The sequence below is a fragment of the Magnolia sinica genome, chromosome 18 (genome assembly GCF_029962835.1).
Source record: "Magnolia sinica isolate HGM2019 chromosome 18, MsV1, whole genome shotgun sequence".
NCBI classification, from domain to species: domain Eukaryota; kingdom Viridiplantae; phylum Streptophyta; class Magnoliopsida; order Magnoliales; family Magnoliaceae; genus Magnolia; species Magnolia sinica.
This window is the reverse complement of record NC_080590.1, coordinates 11,874,765-11,896,316: the sequence shown is the minus strand read 5'-3', so window position 1 is coordinate 11,896,316 and position 21,552 is coordinate 11,874,765. Positions and strand designations below refer to the sequence as shown.

At 41.1% G+C, this 21,552-nt stretch overlaps 1 pseudogene; it reads right to left on the bottom strand.

The window, feature by feature from the left end:
- Positions 1 to 1,058: 1,058 nt before the first annotated feature.
- On the bottom strand, positions 1,059 to 10,476 carry LOC131233214 (polyubiquitin-like; annotated as a pseudogene).
- Positions 10,477 to 21,552: the final 11,076 nt, after the last annotated feature.

Genomic DNA, 21,552 nt, shown 5'->3' with positions numbered 1-21,552 from the left:
AGGTCACCCATGCTGTGCAATCTGCTATCCAAACCGTTAATCATTCGCATTTTGAAAATCCAGAACTAAGGGAGGCCATACCGCATGAACATTCTTTGCCGGGGGTGGCCCACACAAACTTTGGATTGGGCTTATTTTTACAAGATGTCACGCAGACGGTACTTATAACCTAGGACAGGCCAAAAGTATCCACAGGCTGGCATATCTAATACCTAGAGTGCCCTTGAAGGTCCAAGCGGCCGTGCAGAATCTCTATATTGTCCACGTTTTTGTCTGCATGGCATGTAGTTTCTGGCAAAGTTCTATGTACCCCACTATGATGTATGTGCCACACCGTCCATCGAGATCATTTTAGAGCACCATCCAAACCTCAATTGGACCACACCACAGAAAACAGAGGGGGCAATGATGATTGTTGCCCACTGAAACCTTCCTAGGTCCACAATGCTTTGCATGGCCCCTTTCAAACATCCTTTACATGGCCCCATCTCTGTCAGATGCAGCGGGTGGTTTCCAACCATCTTCGTCCACCCCATCTGTACCACACAAAACAAGCCTCAATAGCTGCAATGATAACTTCGCTGCCACACCTTACCAAGTTGCATGGACGATGCATGCCAGTTAGATGATACTTTCAAACATGGTTCAAAATTCTAACCGAAACAGATGAACCACAGGTACCTTTATCCAAATCCAAACAGGTGCACCAAAGAACAATCAACACCACAGGGTTTACAGGGCAACTCTCCACCAGATCATCCTCGGCTAACCTAAACCAAATGCACGCCAACCACATAGAGAACCCATTTCACTCATAATCCCACACCTCAGAAGGATTTTTTTAAAAAAAATAAAAACACGTCACCTAAGCCAACACACTCAATTCTAACAGACCGCATCACATGCATTACATATCATCTCCAGCAGCCACACAATAAGGCATTCACATAAAATCAGAATGGCCATCAATAGAACATTATATTAAGTCTTCAGGAAACAATTAGGAACTCGAAAATAATAAAAAAGCCATATGGCAGCAGGAAACAGATGAACACTAGTAAAAGTAAAATTAGTCTTGGACACCAAGATATTATTTACCACTATTCTCAAACAACATCCGATGCATGCCAACTGACAGAAAGACAACATTGAAAAAGACCCAAAGAGATTAAACACCACGAAAACCAAGAGTTCACAAAAGCAGACTAGCATAAGCACAAACACTGAATCCTATTACGACAAGCACCAGCAGCATTTCATAACTACTCATCATCACCACCACGAAGGCGCAGGACAAGGTGTAGCGTGGATTCTTTCTGAATATTATAATCTGCCAGAGTGCGACCATCCTCGAGCTGCTTCCCAGCAAAGATAAGCCTCTGCTGGTCAGGTGGGATTCCCTCCTTATCCTGAATCTTGGCCTTCACATTGTCAATGGTGTCCGAGCTCTCCACCTCAAGGGTGATAGTCTTCCCAGTGAGGGTCTTCACAAAAATTTGCATGCCACCGCGGAGACGGAGAACCAGGTGAAGGGTGGACTCCTTCTGAATGTTGTAATCAGCCAGTGTCCTGCCATCCTCAAGCTGCTTCCCAGCAAAGATGAGCCTCTGCTGGTCAGGCGGGATTCCCTCCTTGTCCTGAATCTTGGCCTTGACATTATCAATGGTATCGGAGCTCTCCACTTCCAAGGTGATTGTTTTGCCAGTAAGTGTCTTCACGAAAATTTGCATCCCACCACGGAGACGGAGAACCAGATGAAGGGTGGACTCCTTCTGAATGTTGTAATCAGCCAGTGTGTGGCCGTCCTCAAGCTGCTTTCCAGCAAAGATGAGCCTCTGCTGGTCAGGCGGGATACCCTCCTTGTCCTGAATCTTGGACTTGACGTTATCAATGGTGTCAGAGCTCTCAACTTCGAGTGTGATAGTTTTCCCTGTGAGGGTCTTCACAAAGATCTGCATCCCACCCCTCAGACGGAGAACCAGATGGAGGGTAGATTCTTTCTGAATGTTGTAATCAGCCAAGGTGCGGCTGTCCTTGAGCTGTTTTCCGGCAAAAATGAGCCTCTGCTGGTCAGTGGGATGCCTTCCTTGTCCTGAATCTTGGCTTTGACATTGTCAATGGTGTCAGAGCTCTCAACCTCAAGTGTGATAGTTTTTCCAGTTAGCGTCTTCACAAAGATCTGCATCCCACCCCTCAGACGCAGAACCAGATGGAGGGTAGATTCTTTCTGAATATTGTAATCAGCCAGGGTGCGGCCATCCTCGAGCTGCTTACCAGCAAAAATGAGCCTCTGCTGGTCAGGTGGGATGCCCTCCTTGTCTTGGATCTTGGCCTTGACATTGTCAATGGTGTCAGAGCTTTCGACCTCCAGAGTGATGGTCTTGCCTGTCAGGGTCTTCACAAAGATCTGCATGCCACCTCTGAGGCGAAGGACCAGGTGCAGGGTCGACTCTTTCTGGATGTTGTAATCAGAGAGAGTGCGGCCATCTTCTAGCTGCTTGCCGGCAAAGATCAGCCTCTGCTGGTCAGGGGGGATGCCCTCTTTATCCTGGATCTTGGCCTTGACATTGTCAATAGTGTCACTGGGCTCCACCTCCAAGGTGATGGTCTTGCCGGTCAGGGTCTTCACGAAGATCTGCATCCCACCTCTGAGACGGAGCACCAGGTGCAGGGTGGACTCTTTCTGGATGTTGTAGTCAGACAGGGTGCGTCCATCTTCCAGCTGTTTCCCAGCAAAGATCAACCTCTGCTGGTCAGGAGGGATGCCTTCCTTGTCTTGGATCTTTGCCTTGACATTCTCAATGGTGTCACTGGGCTCCACTTCGAGGGTGATGGTCTTCCCAGTGAGCGTCTTAACGAAAATCTGCATACCACCCCTCAGACGGAGAACCAGATGGAGGGTGGATTCTTTTTGGATGTTGTAGTCAGCCAAAGTACGACCATCTTCCAGCTGCTTACCAGCAAAGATGAGCCTCTGCTGGTCTGGGGGAATGCCCTCCTTGTCTTGGATCTTGGCCTTGACATTGTCGATAGTATCAGAGCTCTCGACCTCAAGAGTGATGGTCTTGCCAGTGAGGGTCTTAACAAAGATCTGCATCTGCAAACAAAAAGGAAAGAAAGTGAGCAAGGAATTCTCATGACTGTTAGTTGCTCGCTCCTAGTCAAAAGTTATTCAATGAAGTCAACCAAGGAAGCAAAGAATTGGCTGGGCAATTCATCATTCTTATTCATAAGTTCTAACAACTAAAAAAAATAAAAATAAAAAACAGCCAAGGAAGCAAAACAAAGTCCCCAGTTAGACGACGACAACAACAACAACATCAAACTGTGAATAGAGTGCAAACTCTATGATACACAAGAAACATAGGCAAATAGGCACTCTCACACTTCCAATAATCAAACATGCATACATGCCCAAACATCAAACATTAGAACAAAAATAAAATAAAAAAGCCTAAGATGAACTTCGATATGGAACTGCATGGAGTGGTGCAGTATATAAAGTGTGTACACACACAGGCATGTTATAGTGATGATACCATAAAAGGCAGAACATCAAACATCTGTAGAGGAACCCAAGTTCTTTCAATAGATCTCAGAAAATGAATCATAGCTAGAGAGTTTCCAAATGTGCTAAAAAATAAATCAGGTTCTGAGCAAAAAAAAAAAAGAAAAAGAAAAAAATAAATAAGAAAATAAGAAAAATAATAATAATAAGAAGAAACAAGAGAGACTAGGCAGAAAGGAGGGGGAAAAAAAATGAAAGCAAAGCATGAGTGGATCAGCAGAACCAACACTTATTTATAAGAAACTTAATAGCAAGTAGCATTTTGATGGAAGATTTTTATTTTCATTCCTCCTCACAATCTTAGGCAGTGACAAGTTTCATTAGCATTGCCTTCCCACATAGTAGAAAACTATGGAAAGTTTGTCTTCAAAATTTAGTTAAATTTACACAAATGGAAATGGTGGCTCTTTAAGATACTGAGTCTTCTAACAGGTAAATCCAATACATATAATTATAGCAGAATAAAGAGGGAGCTTTTTTGAAGGCCCTGCGCATTAGCGCCTTTGACTTAAGTCATAATTGTTTTCACCAATGATGTTTTTAACACAAGGTTTTGTGGACTTCCTGAAAATGGATTTTAGTGTGATCACGAATGTGTATGGTGTATATTTAGTGGAACCTTCACCTTGGCAAAGTCCTTTGGTGGATGTGTGATGGTGTTTTCAGCCACACACCCACCCACTCCAACCAGTACGTCAGTGACCCAACTTTAAGACCTACGGATGAAAAATCAGCTCCATCTGTGATTCAGGTAGATGGTAGGTTTGGAAACAGTGCACAGACAACACTCACCCTCAAAAATATTTCCCTTAGTATGGTCCACCTGAATCACAAATAGGGCTGGTATGTGGGCCTTGGACCTAACATGAGATGACACACTTGGTGGTTGGGGTGGATTTCACATCAATATTGCGGTGGCGCCCACCTAAATGGGCCAAGCCAGGAAACCAAAAGCGGATTGCATCGTGTGCCACACACCATCAACCTTGATGATGTGTTGATGTCACAAAGTTTTGTGGACTCCACCATGATGTATGTGTTAAATCCACACCATCAATCCATTTTAGGGCATGGGCCAGAAAATGATTTAGATCCAAAACTCATGTGGACCACATCACAGAAACCAATGGGGACAGTGACATCCACTGCTGAAACCTTCCTAGGGCCCACCATGATGTTTATTTGCCATTCAACCTGTTCATAAGGTAAAACAGACCTGGATGAAGGGAAAAAACAAATACCAGCTTGATCCAAAACTTCAGTGGCCCCAAGAAGTTTCCAATGGTAGGCATTCAATCTCCACTACATATGTGGCGTTGGCCCACTTGAGCTTTGGATTTGCCTTATTTTTGGGCCCATGACCTAAAATGATCTCGCAAAATGGATTAACAGTGTAAGTGTGTGTGTGTGTGTGTGTGTGTGTGTGTGTTGGGGGGGCACAATTCCCGTAACTGGGCTGTTCAGATTCAGGTCGTCTAGTCCAGGTGCCCATTAGATGATCTTTGGAACTTGGTTTTCCAGCCAGGTCGGGCTCAAGCCTAATCTTGAGTCAACCTCATTATGCATGTGTGGCTTAGCCACACACAGGCTCTATTACGCGTGCGTGGCTTAGCCAACCTCATTTACTGATAAAATTAACAGAAACCTACCCGACCTGTAAACTGGTCCAAAATCCCAAGACTGTAAAAAATCAAGTTGAGACCAGGAATGCTTTGACAGCCATAAGTATCATGCAGTGATAATATAAGGCATGATGCTCCATATCTAATACGATTCAAAAATAGAAAACTAGTTAGATGGGAATTGTCAGGTGATTGCTCTCTAAGAAATGAAGTTGCAAGTGTTCAATGATAAGCTGCTAGACTCGATTTGGGGTGTGAAGCAGAAGGGCTGGATGTATGTGGATCAGCTGGGGGCATCGTTGTGACCTGGAACTGGAATAAGGTTCATTGGCACACAGTGGATTCATGGGTGAGTTCATTCTCAGTATATTTTCTTCTTGAGGACAAGGCTTCTTCTTTCTTTTGGGTTTTCACATCAGTCTACAGCCCATGCCAGGCCCCCCGTAGACAGTTGATGATGTGGGATGAGCTCAATACCATTCGCGACAAGTGGCCCCACCCCTGGTGGGTTGAAGGGGATATCAACGCCACTCGGTTTTCATTCGAAAGACTGAAAGCCATGGGATTGTGGCTAGCATGAGGAGATTCTCCAGTTGGGTTCAGCAGCATGATATGTTGGACCTGCCATTGGAGGGGGCCCTTTATACCTGGTATACTGGTCAGGCAGCCCCGGCGATGTCTCAGATTTTTTTATTTTTTTTAAAAAATGTCTCAGTGGGGATTGGGTTGAAAGAGTTTCAATATCCAAGCAGGGGGGTACAGCATGGTTGCTATCAGATCATAACCTATCCTTCACGACGCAAAGGAAGAGAATTGGGGCCCAAGGCCATTATTCTGTTTTGAATTGACCTGGTTAGAAGTGGAAGGCTTCCACAAGACTGTTAGGTATTGGTGGGCGTCCTTCGAAGTGGAGGGTTTTGCAGGATTCATTTTAAGCAAAAAGCTCAGATTGCTCAAAGGGAAACTTAATGCTTGGGAAAATGATGCTAGGAGGAAGAATCTGATTTGATTCTATCAGAAATTCACAATTTTGATATTAAAGAGGGTGGCCAGCTGTCAGCCAATGAGATAATAAGAAGGAAGAATCTGATTTGATTCTATGAAAAATTCACAATTTCGATATTAAAGACGGTGGCCAGCTGTTAGCCAAATGAGATAAAAAAGAAGATCAGACCTGTCCTTGGAATATGCGAAAAGCGTTAAGGAAGAGGAGATCAAGTAGAGACAGAGATCTCACATGACTTGGCTCCAAGAAGGGTACAAGAAAGCATAGTTCTTTCACAACATGGCCAGTGATAGAGCAAGAAATATCAGGGTTAGTAGTTTGTTGGTGGAAGGTGACTGAAAAGGACCGAATATGTTCTTCCATTGTTTAGTTTTTCAAGAAGTTGCTGATGGGAGAGGGTGTCCAGCCTTTCTTCGGGTCCTTTGGAACGAGGTTAAATGTGATGTGGTTGCATTCGTGAAAGAATTCTTCGAAAGGGTAAGGTTGTCTAAGGAGTTGGGAACTTCATTCATTGCGATTATTCCTAAAATCAAAGGTGCAGAAAATTTGAAAGATTTTAGGCCTAATGCCTTTAGGAGGGTCCATACAAAATCCTCTCGAAGTTTTTAGCTTCTGGATTCCAAGATGTTCTTGAATCTATAATTTCAAAGAATCAAAATGAGTTTGTGGCAGGCCGTGAAATTCTGGACTGAGTTTTGCTAGCTCATGAATGTGTCAACTCCAAATTTAAAGAAGGTAAAGCTGGGGTGGTTCGCAAGTTAGACAACAAAGAGGCATACGATCATGTGGATTGGGGTTTTTCCTAGATTATATGTTGAGTCGAATAGGCTGTGGAAGGAAATGCATATTTTGGATGAAGTAAAATGCCTGAAGCTTTGCCCTTTTTCCGTACTGGTTAATGAGTCACCTAAAGATTACTTCAAGGCTTTCTAGAGGTGTACGTCAAGGCAATCCCCATATCTTTCTTGTTCGGGGAGATATCTGAGGTTCTCAGTAGGATGTTGTTAAAAGGTTAGGACACGGGGCTAATCCAAGGATTCAAATTGCCAGAGTCGAATCCTTTGGTTATGCTTCTTCAGTTTGAAGATAACACCACTCTCTTTTGCAAAGTGGAGGATTAAATGGTTGAAAAATTGTGGAAAATTATCACATGCTTTGAAGTTGTTTCCAATTTAAAAGTGAATACCTTGAAGAGTAAAATGTCCAGTATCCATATGTCTTGGGAGGGGGTTGGTTGGATCACAGCTTTGTTTGAATGAGGTGATGGATCGTTTCCTTCCTCGTATTTGGGGTTGCCTCTTTAAATTGGTAAGCTAGCTAGACATCTCTGGTACCCCAATTGTAGGAAGAATTGAGAGAAAACTCTTTTCTTAGAAGAGCAAGCACCTATCCTTAGGAGGTCAATTAATAAAAGCAGCTTTTTCTAATATGCCACTTTATGCCAATGTTTAAATGCCCCAAATTGGTGTTGGACAAGCTTGAAATGCTAAGGTAAGCTGTTGTCGGAAGAAGGGGCTGGGCATGCAGGTTTTGGGGTATATGAACCAAGCTCTCTTGTGGAAGTAGCTATGGTGGTTCGCTTATGAGGCCAATAGTCTTTGGAGAGAGGTGTTGGTCTCAAAATATGGTATTGGACCAAGGATTGATGGATTAAAGACTTCTTCAAGATACTACAAGGGTTCAGGGGTGTGGAAAGAGATAGTTTCAATGGTTCCAAAGTTTTAAAGGAGTTCCTTTTGTGGTAGATGATGGTTCCTGAATCTAGCACCAAACAAGAACCATTCCGGTTGCTAGATGTTTTTCTAGGTCCAGAGATGACAGTGTGGGCGCCTCCTTGTCGTAGAGGCCTCTCTAATGAGGAAGTGGAGATGTTTTATCTCTCTTCTCGAGAGTCCTTAAGATGCTCAAGGAGACAGAGGTGGACTAGGAGGTCTGAAAATGATCAAAATCGAGCAAATTTTCAGTATGCTCCTTGCATTCCCTCATTATCACTTCTCCTTTGCCCTCTAGTCACAACTTTTTGCTTTTGGAAATATGGAGCACCTCCTAAAGTGGCAGCTTTTGTGTCATTGATGAGCAAAAATAGGGTGTTTACGGTGGATTATCTTCGAAAGAAAGGAATGGTGCTTCTGAATATTTGCATTACGCATAAGCAAGATGTAGAATCAGTGGATGATCTTTTTTTGCACTGTCATTTTGTGAGGAAATTTTGGGACTCCCTTTGACTCTTAACTGTTCTTGGGTTATATCGGCCTCTATTTCCTCCTTGTTGGTGTCCTATCTTGAAAACAAATCTGATTCAGAAGGCCAGATTGATCATTCAGCGGTTTCTTAGGTTTTAGAATGGGCGTCTAGTTATAAGGATTTGGACGGCTCTTTTGGGCCAGTAACTTTTTGTTTTGTTTGTCGTGTGCCTTTTGTGCGGCTGTTTGATAAACCCCCCCCCCCCCCCCAAAAAAAAAAAAGGTGGATGGGAATTAGATGTTATGATTTTGGATAAGCCCTATTATGAACATGATATATGGCACATGAGTTAATGTATTGGGTGTGATCTTGAGTAGATTAGACGAGTTACCTATTTTGGTTGGATTCATTTTGCTAGTTGCCAAAGATTGAAGGAATCATTGGTTACTAAAGGGAAAATGAATACCCTCCAAGTAGATCAAAACTCATAAATATTGCTCATTTGTTAATAAAAATTTACTCAAGTGATATTTAGAACTAGCAGAACTAAAGCAACTTAACTAATCTAATCTACCCACAATCATAACACCTCACATGGTAACTAATATGCCATGACTACTCTAATCTACCCACAATACTACGAGTGTAATAAGAGCATCCGTCAACAAAAAGGATCACCCTTAAATGATCATCTCATGGCTTTTGAGAACAAATCAAATCAGATGGTTCTATTTCTCATATGAGTTATCATTTGAGGTGTTAGGATTGATTGTGATTGTGGATTTGATGCAAGTGTAGGTGATTAAACCACAAGCATAAATGTAAACAGCTGAAAGCAACTATGAGCATAAGATGTAAACAACTGAAAAGATTAAAACAAGACCGTATTGCAAGAAAGCCTATATATATATATATATATATATATATATATATATATAGAGAGAGAGAGAGAGAGAGAGAGAGAGAGAGATGCTCACTTGCACACCTTCTTAATTGAGCACCGGTGAGCACTTTTGCACACGTGTCATGGGCACGGAATCTGAATGGTCCAACTTGAAACCCCACGAGCCCAACTTTCAGCCCGATACAAATCTCTGGTGGGCCATGGCAAAAGGAAACAGTTTCCTCCCTTGCTTTGGCATTTCTCTTTGCTATGGCCCACCAGAGTTCTGGATCAGGCTGAAAATTGGGCCCATAGAGTTTCAAGGGGTGCCGCATCACCTGGACCATTCAGATTCCGTGCCCATGACACGTGTACAAAGGTGCTCATAATATGTGTGTGTGTGTGTTGTCTTATTAAGATTAAGAGAGAAACCTGAACTGACAACAAGAAATCAACAAGAAAAGAGATTTTGCAAAGAAACCCTAAATTTTGTCCAGAAAGTGCAAAACAAAAACCGTACTAAGATAACATATACAGAAACCTCATATTATCACATGAAATACATGTCAAGAGGGACCATAAGCAATCGCAAAACATCCATAACACAAAAGGATTTAACAAATAAACCCTAGATCTGATCCAGATAGCAACAATTGCCACAAATCGCAAATCCATAACCTAAAAACAAAACGTATTAAGATAACCCTTGTCAAAGACCTCAAACGATGACTAGAAAACCTTAAAAGAAAAAGATTCTGTGAAAAAACCGTAGAACAGATACTAGATAGCGAAAAATGCAAAGCATGATAGATGGCTTCTCAAACAATCTCAAGAAATCCAAAGCAAAAAGGACCTTGCATAAAAAATTCCTAGATATGTACCATATATATATATATATATATATATATATATATATATATATATAGAGAGAGAGAGAGAGAGAGAGAGAGAGAGAGAGAGAGAGAGAGATCGAACGAGAAAAACCAAAATTAGTACAACAACGTAACGTCTACAGAGATCGAATAATTAGCAATCAGGATGTCGAAATCGCGCTCAGGAAAATAACATACCTTACCTTGAATATGTAATGTGAAGAGAGAAGAAAATCTCAAAACAAAAGAAAGAAGCTCTTGCAGCGATCGATAATCTGAAGAGAGAAGAAAATCTCAAAACAAAAGAAAGAAGCTCCTGTAGCAATATAGGAACAGAAAAGGGTATTTATAGGAGAGGAGGAGAGTCCTTTTATAGGCCGGTGGTTGAGTGCCAATAGTACGTCTACACGTGTAAAAGGGATGCTGGAACGACAGACGCGGATTTCCTGCGAAAGAAGTTCCTGCCTGCGAACCGGTGGGGCCCACTGTGATTTTTGTAAGAAATCCAACACGTCCATCCGTTTTTCGAGTTCATTTTAGCACATTACGCCTAAAAGGAGCCGGATCCAATACTAAAGTGTACCGTTCTAAAGGAAAATGTAGGTAGGGAAATTCCTACAGTTGAAACTTCCCTCGGTAGACAATGATGTTTACATGTCATCCGTACCATTCATAACGTCATTCTTACGGGATGTACTGGAAACACAGATATCAATATGATTCAAAACTTCCGTGGCCCACGAATATTTCAAGTGTGAATGTTTAATTCTCATGTTTTCGGCTCACTTGAGCATTAGATCCAATTACTTTTTTAGAATCATGCTCTAAAATGAACTCACAAAACGGATGAAGGGGATGGATTTCTTACAAACATTACATTATGCCCACATGAGATCCCAACGCAGGAACTTTCTGCGAAATGATTTAGCTGGAAATCCGCGTCTCAGTAGAGTAGCGGGACTCGCTACTGAAGTGACGTCACCAAGTTCTGTGGGCCCCACTATGGTGTATGTATTTATCCACACCGTCCATGCATTTGGATAGATCATTTTAAGGTATGATTCAAAGAATGAGACAGATCTAAAGCTGGAGTGAAACTCACCATAGAAAACAGTGGGGAGAGTGACGCCCACCATTGAGACCTTCCTAAGGTTCATCATGATATTTATCTGAGATCTAACCTGTTCATAAGTTAACGCAGACATGAAAGAAGGAAAAACACAAATATCAACTTGATCTAAAACATTTGTGGCTTTGGAATTTTTTAATGGTGGGCGTCACTCTTCCCATTGTTTTTTGTGGTGGGATCCACTCGAGCTTTGGATCTGACTAATTCTTTGTCTCCTGCCATAAAATGATATTTCCAAATAAATGGACGGTGTGGATACAAAATATACATCACGGTGGGGCCACATAACTTGGTGACGTTACATGAGTTGCAAGTCTCGCTACTCAACGTGTCAGTAGCTAATCGGAAACGGATTGGCTACTCTCCCTGCCACCGACCCCGTGGCTCATGGTCAGTGCTCTGTGACCCCACTATGATGTATGTGTTTTATCCATTCCGTTCATATATTTTTAAATATAATTTTAGGCCTTTAAGCCAAAATTTAGACGGGTATAGATCTCAGGTGGACTACACCACAGGAAAACAATATTTATTGGATATCCACCATTAAAATCCTCCTAATGCACATTGTACTGTTTATTTGACATCCAATCTGTTGATTAGGTCATATAGGCACAGATGAAGGTAAAAAAATATATATCAGTTTGATCCAAAACTTTCATGGACCCCCGAAAGGTTTTTAATAGTCTACGCTCATTCAACACTGTTTCCTGTAACGTGGCCTATTTGAGATTTTGATGTAACTCTTTTTTGGTCTCATACCATAAAATGATCTAGAAAACTAGATAAACGGCATGGATGAAACACGTACATCATGGTGGGGCCCACATAGCACCGACCACCAGCCATTCGCTGGTGGCAGAGGGAGTAGCCAATCCGTTTCCTAGCTCCGCTTCCCTCGAACGGCGGACGCGGATTGCGTACTACCTCCGCCCGTCCCTAGCTCTGAACGGGCAGTTCTGTGGGGGGCCCATCCAAACCGTCTATCCTTTTTTTCAGATTATTTTAAGGCATTAACACAGAAATGAGGCAGATCAAGTGGACCACACCAAATAATAAGCTTGGTTACGGTAAAATACATAAAGCATTAAATGCGAGAGTCATATGTGGTGTGGTTCATTTTGATCATTGGATCTACCTCATGTTGTAGTTATACCCTAAAATAATATGAGAAAAGGGATAGACGCTTTAGATGTACAGATACATCACTCCTCGAACGACGGGATTAGGTACTACGGCCACCTGTTCCGAGCTCGGTACAGGCTGGGCTCTGAGGGACCTCCGTTATGCATTGCTTTTATCCACACCCTTCATCCAATTTTTCATATCATTTTTCACGTTATACTCAGGGTTTTCAATTCTGGGACGTCCGTTCCAAGATTCAATAATCCAGGCAACTGATGCGTTGCACTACATATCCAAACCATATATCCTGTGGTCTCAGCAGTCGATTGCCCATTACTAAAATTTTATTTCCTAAGGCCTCTCGCGACCATTTAACATATAATCTAACATATAGATCTTTCTTCATTTAAAGAAAGCCACTGCTGGTTTTTTGATTCGTCCATATATATGCCACTAGGTAGAGGGCTAGAAATAGGGCTCAGATTCCGTTAGGAATTCTCAACCCAACCCACCTTGGGTTGAGAATTGTTGGGTTGAGAATTTTCGACTCAAGCCCGATCCAAGTAGTCTCGGGTAATACATACTAATATTTTCTTTATTACATTAGCCTGTTAGATTTTAATATGTCTATTTTTTATACCTATGATTTAATTAATTACATATATAATTATTTATCATAAAATTTTCATTTTTTCTAGACGAGAAGCTAAAATATAGGACAACTACTTGTGTTGTATAGCACACAATCTATTTGGGATAGAAAAATCTAGCGTATTTTGTTAGCTCGAGTCATCGAAAATGACATGGGCCAATGAGTGCCAATGGCACCGGACTTTTTTGTGCCTTCAACAAAGATGATATACATTCCATTATAATTTATAACTTATACATCCATTAGGTTTGAGTTGGGTTGGGCCGGGCAGCCTGAGACTTCAACCGGAGCCCAACCCAAGTTTTATTAGGTTAGTGTTTGAATGGCCTAAGCCTAAAACTGAACCCGATACATTAAGCCCAAGCCCAGCCCAATGCCGGGTCAATCACAGGTTGGTCGGGTTGAACCCGTACAACTTTCAGCCCTATCTAGAATCATCCAAATTTTGTGATTTTGGTCCATTGCCTATTCAATTTTTGAAAGAACGGAGTAAACCTTTTCGATCACATCCTTGTGTGACATGTGCTTATAATGCCACGAAGGCAGGTCCATTTGACCACGCATGCACAAAGTAGCAGACATTTTAAAGAAAACTGACCATACATTCAAGATTGATCGGTAGCTTAGTCGAAGATTAGAATGATATTTTTTTAGAAGATATCATGTACATGTAAAGCCCAAGCCCAACTTGGAAATTGGACAGCCCATGCCCACCCTTAATCCGGACTGTTCTTTTCTTGTTGTTCTTATTGGCCTATTCATGGGCCACGTGGGACAACCATGCGTATGAGAACATGATTATTCATTACCAAGGATGGACGATGTGAGTGCACCAACACATCTTAGGCCTTGATCCGTGAACATTACACTAATCCATGAAGAGTATAAAATCTGCCTAAAACTTCTAAATTCACGTGGTACGGTCCACCCAGTCTTGAAATTTGATGAGTTTTGGAGAGTACCTTCGTCCTTGTCTTGAAATTTGATGAGTTTTGGAGAGTACCTTCGTCCTTGTGAAAAGAGTCACATGAATGGATTGGATGGCATATAAACCACGATGGATGGCCCGTACACAACCAACAATGGGCACCCCATCCTAACTTTGACTCATGAGATAGCCTCCCTAAGTTTTGTAGGGATCTAATTTTTGGTTTCCAAGGTGAACATGATGCAATGCACTTGATGGTTGGTGTGGATGAGATCCACGGTGTCTCTCATGGTGCTCAGTTAGTTATAAGTAGGATGTTGCATCAAGCATATTTTGAGCGACTCACCGGGGTTGTGACCACAAGCGACTGAGATGGCTTAGTCTTGACTCGATTTGGTTAGCAACTCAAACTAGAGCTGAGTTCAAGCTCGTGCTTTCGATGGACAATCAGAGAGGAGAGCAAGTGACCAACTCACTGAGTCGAGTTCGAGTCAGGGTCCGAGCCGAGTTGAGTTGAGCTTGAGCAAGCTTGGACTTAGCTTCAAAAATTTTCAAGCTCCAAAAATCAGCTCAACTTAGCCCGAACCCAATATCGATCCAAGTCAAGCAAGCTGACTAAGCTAACTCAATTCGTGTCAAGCTCTACACATAGTTCATCCTTGGTTAAAGATCCAGTAAAAATAAAGTTTAGCTTACACTCTCAGGTCAATTTTGACATTCTCAACTTTTACTTGGGAACTAAAAATTTGGGCAAAACTATAACATCTTGCCTAAAAATAAGATGGAGGGAATGAATTATTGGGCAACCAAACAAGTCCATAAATCAAAGGGGTCGTTTCGGTGCCTATAAATGGTTCAAGTTGGTGTAAATCATTTACAACCTATTTTGCTTGCCAAATATTTCATTTATAGCCATTACGTTAAAAGTGTAAATGAAACCCAAACTTTTTGTCTACAAATAAGATGGGGACAAATGTTGTAAATCATTTACAACTAAATGATTTATAAGCAAAAACAAAAATAATTGGACCTTTTTTTTTTCTCACCCTCGTGGGAAAATAATATATTATGGAGGCATATTTACTGCTCTTAAGATTCAAACATTAGACTTTCCACTTTGATGCCATGTCAAATAATTATTTACTCTAAAAGCTTAAGCTATCAAAGTGTGGTGTATCAATGTATATCAAAGGAATTTATTATCACTCCAACGTGTCCCTCCATTTTCTCACTTCAAATGAGTTCAAAAGAAGATAGGCTTAGGCTCCTCTGTTATGTTGCATTTTTTTTTTAATGATGGCAACTCATGCTCTAAGACGTGGCACCAATCTAAAACTATCCAAATCATCCAAAAATGTAGAACCCTTTCATTGACGGATCATGCATGTAAAAATCATGAATGTATCCCTTAGTGGATGTAGGCAGAAACAAATCTTGTTTATGCCACTGAATGTAGTTAGGATTGACGGTAGTGGAGAGTTTGCCATTGTCATCTTCAAAATTTTCAGGAATGTACTGATAGCTACTATTAACATAGCCAATCACGTCATGAGTCCGGAGGATCGTGAGAAATTGAGTGTGCCGCAATAAAAGCTGTTGTCCAATTGGATTATGCAAGATGAGTGACATCGAAGAAAATGGAATTAGGGGAAATTGGGGGCATTGGGAATGGGGACATCGGAGGAAGCCACTACGGATGAAGTGGAAGAAGCAAGAGAAGTGATCATGGAAATATAAGGGATTGTTTCTCCTAAGTAGCTTTTTGTTTTTTGCTATGGCGGTAAATAAGTTCATTTTTTTCAAAAAAATAAAATTTAATCTTATAATCACCTTTAAAATGGCTTATTAGCCTAAGCTTACTTATGTAAGTAGAAATAATAATTTGATTTTTTATTATTTACTTTTTACACTCCCTCTCTCTCTCTCTCACTCTGTCTCATCTCTTTGAGTGATGGATGGTCTATATCAAAGGTGACTCTGCTTCCACATGAAGGCTAGGCCCACACAACAGACAATCCACATTAAAGGTGCGCCCTATATGATGGATGACCCATATCAAGGTGGTCCTGCCTAATGGATTGTCCACATCAAAGGTTAGCTCTTAATGATGAATGGCCCACATCCAAAGCTAATCAATGTAATGGGCAACCCACTTTGAAGGTAGATCCATAGGATGGACAATTCACATCAAAGGTGAGCTCCACATGATGGGCAGTGGACATTGAAGGTGGGCTCCACATGATGGATAACCCACATCAAGGTGGGCCCCACATATGTGGACAGCCCCTAATGATGAACAATCCACATCCAAGGTGGGCCCCCATTGATAGACAACCCATTGCAAAGTGGGGCCCAGACAATGGACAGTCCACATCAAAGTTGGGCTCTACAATGATGGGCGGTGAACATTGAAGGTGGGTTACACATGATATACTATTAACATTGATGGTGGCCCCACGTACAGGATGACCCAATCAAGGTGGGCCCCGTGTAACGGATGGTCCACATTATGAGGTCAATCCCTTGTGATGAATGGCTTACATCCAAGGCGAGCCTTGCATGATGGATGCCCACATCGGGCCTTATAAGGTGGATGGTCAATATTATATTAAAGGTAAGTCCCACACAATGCATGGTTCACCTTGAAGACAAGATTAAAGTGGGCCCAACATAATGAATGGTCCGCATCAAAGGTTGGCCCCATGTGATCGACAATGTATATTAAAGGTGGACTCCACAAAAATAAGTGAAGATTATAAGAAATTTTAGTGAAAAATATTTTTTTTTAAAATAAAATTGAAAAGGGAGAAAGAAAAAAGTGAGATCAATAGAAAAGATTTAAAAATTACCTATATGATATTTTTAAAAAAAATCTTTTTTTTAATACATTTTGGCTGATAAATATACCATTTACCCGACAGACTTATCTTTTGGACAAGTAGAAATCAAGATAAATTACTTGAGGCATACATAGCTTTCAAATAGCTTAAGCAGAACAACTTACAACTCAAAAGGATAGCTGAGCATTTAAAATAAAATAAAATAAAAAAACTCTAGTTTCACGTTTATACTGATCTATTCCACTCAATCTTAACGAGTGGAGGATTTAAATCTTATTCATATTTATAAAAGGTCGTGGATAAGTACAACATTAATGATAAAAAAATTTTAAAACAAAAAACAAAAAGGAGTACAAAAGAAAATGATACAAAGGACAAAACAATAATAATAACCTTGTAGAGAAGCATGTTGCATTATTGAATTAGATTCCTAGGCTGCACTATCCTTACTTGGGTCCTCTGACCAAATTTCTTTGTAATGATTAGTATATCTATTGCCATCCACGCGTAGATCAGCTATTTAGACAATCTTAGCCAGGTTCAAGCATTAAGCCTTGTACGCAAGTCTGGTTTGGTCAGGCTTAAACTGGGCCCGTTCCCACCCCCAAGTAGAATGTGGAATTTAAAGGCTGATGTCTTATTTGGATTGGCATCATGATGATGAATCAAACCATCCAATGGATATACCTTCTTTTGGAGGGGCAGTGTCCAAAAATCAGAACAAAATGGAGTTCTTTCTTGACCACTGTTGCAAGTCGTTTCTCAGCCATCTAAACAAGTGCTTCTTCGGGTGGCTATGAACTTATACGATCGGGCTCATACAGGAGGTGATCCAATGATTGGGCAGTGCAGATCTATCTCCAGATACATAGAATCTGCCATTTAGTACGTGTGGTGAAATGGCTAGCAACCTTAACCTACAAAAGAAATACACGCTTCTATTTGAAATGAAGAAATTCTAATTGGACAGTAATTACTTGCATAGACTGGAATTCTAATTAATGAATTGTGCTCCTCAGGTATCTGAGGTTTGGCTATTCTGATTACATACTTGCTCTCAAAAATACAAAAATTCTTGACCCAACTAAAGCTTCAGTCCACAATGAAATTGATGTTGTCAGAATTTGGTCAACAGATGAGGTTGATGTAGAGCCAAGATGGCTTGTGGCCTCGTTATTGTCCTCCGATAGATTTGCAAAAACTAAAAAAAAATGTGAGCAGCGGGATTGCCGATGTCCGACTATGGACCTTTCGATGCCTAAGTCAGGTTTGTAGAAGATTATCGCAAGTATATTAGATCTTAGATGCAATACCTCTCTTCTTTTTTCTCCCTAGTTCAGAATTTGTGGTCGTATGTATAAGGTGTGGGAGAAGGCTTCGGACATCCATATCCCATTATGCTCCTTCCTTGCAGGTTCCTTACCCGTGTTGTAGACATTTCTGGCGAGGCGAGTCCTCTCCTACCAAGCTTTGTCCTCTGACCTCAGCTCGACGACTCGTCTCTGAACTAAAGGAACTACTCATCTCATGACGATGGCCCTTCTGCTCGGGCCTTGGTCACCCTAGCTCAGGAAAACTTCCTCAGCTTGGAGGCATATCACTTATAGAAAACTTGCATTTTCCGTGTGAAGGACCAATTCAGCTTTCCCCACAATAGAAAGGAAAGTGCTTTCACAAGTAAATCAATCATGCCGCATGCCTCATTTTGAGACTCCATCATCTCCATTGATTCCACTTTCAAGCATCTTTGAAACAAGTGAAAGTCATGCAAGCATAATCATAAAAAAGAAAAGCTATTGTCGGCTTTGTAGCAGGGCAACCCCTTGGATATCAGTGTTCTTGGTCATTGTCTGCCCTTTCCCAACATATGGTGGTATGGGCGGCAGTAGAAATGGTTTACTCAGTTGCTGGTTAGGGGCGTATATGTTGTCCTTGGTGACAATGTTGTCAATGGGGAGAGAGAATGTTAGGAAGAGGTACGAGCACAGGAGTTTGACTGCTGGATTTATACTGTACCAGTATAGTTAGTGGGCATGGCATATAAGTGGGAGACAGAGAATCAACAAAACATGAGTAAGTGACAAGTCGAATGAATAGAATTAGGAGAATGATCCAATGAAATTTTTATCACTCTTGATCTCTAGTGGTAGTTGGATGTCACATCCTTTTATATTCACAAACTTAGGGGAAACGGAACTATGAGATCGACCTCATGGGAAGCCTCTCATGAGGTTGAGCTCTGTGGGCTCCACCATAATTTGGACATTGACACCATGCATTTGGTGGGCCCCCTCTAGGTGATGGGATATACCAAAAATCGGTCATATACTGAACTCAACACTTGATGGGGCCCACCTAAGTTTTGGATATGGTTGAAACTTAGTGTGACCCCTCATCCAAGTGGGACACACACAATGGATGAACTGGATGTCTAAACCACATCTCAGTGGGCCCTATAAATTATCATGAGGTTTCAATGGGTGAGTATCCACTTTAAACTGTTGTATGTGATTTGGCCCATCCAAGTGATGGATTGGCTTGAGTTTTAGGCTCATGGCCCACCATAGAAGGGTGCATCTGATTGATGGGGTGGATATCCGACATAGATCGTTGTGGGGCCCACACAACTCGACATCACAATACTTTTTCCCCAAAATTAGTTAATAAGTAAAAAAGAAAGGAGCGTAAAGATGTCAATACTTGCATCAACTTTGATCCAAATCATTAGACAAGAGATTACTGTATTTATGCATTTGTTGTTACCAACTATCAAATATTGGCTGCTCTTTTTCTTTCCTTTTTTACATGCATTCACACTCCACGTAGTTTTTCACCACAGTGGGTACCGGAACCCATGACCTCATGTTGAAACTCTTGTGAGTCCAACGCATGAGTAAGAACCTTCAAATATTGGTGGCAAAGATGATGATGTAGAATAGGTGGCAAGTGACTTCATGCATGGTCCGGATTGAAAGAAACGAGTTGGAAAACTAAAACCTGAGCCTAAAGATTGTGACTTGTTGTTCGTTTTACACAATATATGTTATTGAAAAGCTACCCAGGGGCTCTTTAATATAGAAATTGGTAAAGTTGGTTTTCACCAATAAAATTTTAAAAGAAATGTTCATCATATGGGTTCAAATCGTATTTTTAGTTCAAAACTTACTATTTTTTAATGAGTTCCATTTTTTACTATTGTTAGGGTTTAAAAAGTACAACTACAGTCCAAAATTGACACAGGAAAAGATGTGAGATTGAGCACCATCTTCCTCAAGAGGATAATTGTTCCGAATCCATGGAACTTCTCTGGACTTCTCACAGAGACTTCTCAAATTCACGAGAAGGAAAGCAAGCAAAATAGAAAATAAATTCTATAAAATTCAAAATTAATTGATGAATAATAAAAACGAGTTCACAACCCTTTAAATAGGGATACCAAGCAATGAAAAAGAAATCGAAATCAAACTACAACTAATACTCCTAGAATTCGCAGCTTACTATAAATAGTAAACTTACTATTTATAGATGGTTGTGATGTCTACTAGTACACAAGGTTTTCGGCCAAAAATAGTAAGTGTCCTATTTGGCTTCACCAAGCTGCTCTCCTAATTTTTCTAAGCTCTTTTCACGTTGGACACAACTCCTAAAGCCCAACGGGAGAAGAGTTATAATCAAACTAAAACTTATTATTTATAGTAAAAACAGAATTAAAATAAGGAAACGACCGTCGATCTAGTGGTATTTTACAAATCTGGCTTGGGCAACCCGGCATAGTGGGGTTGGTTCGTTAAAGTAGCTCGTTCTACCCCAAAATCATATATTTTACGTCTGATAACTCATTCCAGATTGCGAGATACACCTAATTTAAGGTCCGATGGTCCAGATCACTTCTGTCGTCAACTGGGCCTTTTTTGATCCATCTTGGCCATGTAACTGTCCGCGACCCTCTCTACATCAATCTCCTCCACTTCAAAAGAACTCGTCCTCGAGTTCTCGTCTCACCCTGGTTCATGATACTCGGTCAGATCCGCGACGTTGAAAGTCCGTGAGATCGTCATGTCATCTAAAAGATCAACAACGTAAGCGTTGTCATTGATCTTTCGAATGATTGGTACCGGTCCAATCTTTTTATTTTTCAACTTGTTGTACGTTTCGGTCGAAAATCTTTCTTTGCGCAAATAGAACATTACTTGGTCGCCCACCTCGAACATTTTTTGTTGTCGATGCTTATTCGCTTGCTCTTTGTACTTTTCGTTTAAGGCATGTAGTTTAGTCTATACCTCCGCATAAATGCTCATGATCATGTCTGCCATATGTTCTGCTACAATGCTCATGCCAGGGAGCTTGGGCAGAGAGACAAAGTCAAGTATGTGGCGAAGTATTTGTCCGTAAATAACCTGGAACGGGGATTTCCCTGTTGACCAGTTCACTATATTGTTAAATGTAAACTCCGCTTAAGACAAGGCTAAATCCCACTGCTTCGGTTTTTCTCATGAAATACATCAAAGGAGGTTTCCCAACGTGCGATTCACAACCTCGGTTTGCCCTTCAGTTTTTGGGTGGTAGGTGTTGCTGAACTAAAGTCGTGAATTGAATCGAGTGCACAAAGTTCGCCAAAAGTGGCTAATGAACTTTGTGTCACGATTAGAAATAATAGTCTTGGGAACCCCATGTAGCCGCACGACTTCTCTGAAGAATAGATTCGCCAAGTGTGTTGCATTGAGAGTCTTTTTGTATGGAATA